Source organism: Eumetopias jubatus, unplaced genomic scaffold (assembly GCF_037043125.1).
Source record: "Eumetopias jubatus isolate StellerSeaLion01/CBP00866 unplaced genomic scaffold, mEumJub1_p1.0 scaffold_5, whole genome shotgun sequence".
NCBI lineage: Eukaryota > Metazoa > Chordata > Mammalia > Carnivora > Otariidae > Eumetopias > Eumetopias jubatus.
The window spans coordinates 3,688,448-3,690,050 of record NW_028274811.1 but is presented as its reverse complement, the minus strand read 5'-3'; the positions used below and the strand labels follow the sequence as shown (position 1 = coordinate 3,690,050).

Genomic DNA, 1,603 nt, shown 5'->3' with positions numbered 1-1,603 from the left:
AGGTAGCAGAGAAGTCAGAACAGTGGTTGGAGGGAGTCACAAGGGAGGGGATTGACTACAGAGGAGCAGGGAACATCTGTGAATCAAATTATTATATTTTTCAGGAAAAGAAGAGACAAATACTCATTTGGTCAATGAGAATTATAGCACATGTAACTGAGAATAGGTTATTATCCAAATAATGAGGTTTTCAAATCCCTACAAATAAAGAAAAATGCAAGCAGGCTAATAGAAAAATTATCAGAAGGCATAAAAAAACACAACATAAAAGGACACCCAAATATTAAAGAGGACAATCACACTGGTAAATAGGAAAATGTGCTATCACTTTGTAGGCACAAGTTTGACACTCTCTTCCAAAACTGAACCACAAACAAACCACAAACAAACATAAAAAATTGCAAGGTTGTGATGCAATTGTCACATTTCTAGACTGATGAGGAGAGTATAGAATAATGAGGGGGCTCTGGAAAGTCTTAGTGCAGCTTTAAGCTTACTAACTTTAAAAGTATATGTGACATAAACTAAGGAAATGTTTTGAAATCATAAAAATTATAATTATTTAAGTTTTGAATAATTATTTAATCTTGTGAATTTTGAATAATTTTTTTAACATTTTGTATTTATGTATTTTTCAAAAATCTGTCCATGAAGAAGGAGCCAGGTATTAGTTTCTTATAGGGGGAACATTCTCATGGAGATACTGAAAGGCCAAGTCGGTCCACTTCATTTCTTGTTCTTTAACAGATTCTGTCGTGCCACCGTTGTCCTGTTCAGGTTCAGGAAGCTCATTCTTTAACCCACCATCCTTGGCACATATTACAGTTTACCTGTGGTATTGCAACATCCTCATAGGGCAGCTTGTCTTCTCACCAAGCATCGTCAATCAAGTCCAAGATCCTTCCATCTCTCTGTACCTCACTGTCCATTCTCCTGCAGCTTTGATCTTGTCAGATCCGGGCCGGACCCAGGGCTGCACCCGCCTCCACAAGGCTCCCTCTCAGCATCACGTGACCCTTGAATAACTTTTTGATTTGTTTTTGTTTTAATCCCCCTGGTTGCAGATGGCGAAAATACTTTGCAATGGTAATATGTAAGGAGAAGATTAGCATAGTGATCAAGATGGCAGATACCTCTCAGGAAGGAGAAAATTGTTCAGGACAGAAGAGGGGTACAATAGTATTCATTGTATTGATATCTGTATATATCTTAATCACGTTTACAAGCTGTCTTTTAAAATTACTAAAAAATACAGTTAAAAAAAAAAGAACTGTCAGTGTTGGTGAAAAACGTTGCCATGACTGCAGCTGAAAGTGACACATAAAGAGGAACATTTTAGGTATTGGGGAGAATTTGGTGGTAAGATTATTTCCCAACCTTAATGTCTGGGAAAACCTTTAATACATAATCACATGAGCTGTGTGGGTGGGCTTTGTCATTATTGTTTCAGTATTCAGCAACTGTCCAGTAATATTCTGGATGAAATGGCAACTAACTGTGTCTTGAGATCATTATTCTTGCTTTTAATCTCCTCCTCACAGCCCTAGGCAAATTGAAAGCTGCTGTAGATAAGGAACTTTCTGGAATCTCCCATAGAAAAGGA

The 1,603-nt window shown here is 37.4% G+C and overlaps 1 pseudogene; it reads right to left on the bottom strand.

The window, feature by feature from the left end:
* Positions 1–667: 667 nt before the first annotated feature.
* Positions 668–939, bottom strand: LOC114202993 (anaphase-promoting complex subunit 13-like; annotated as a pseudogene).
* Positions 940–1,603: the final 664 nt, after the last annotated feature.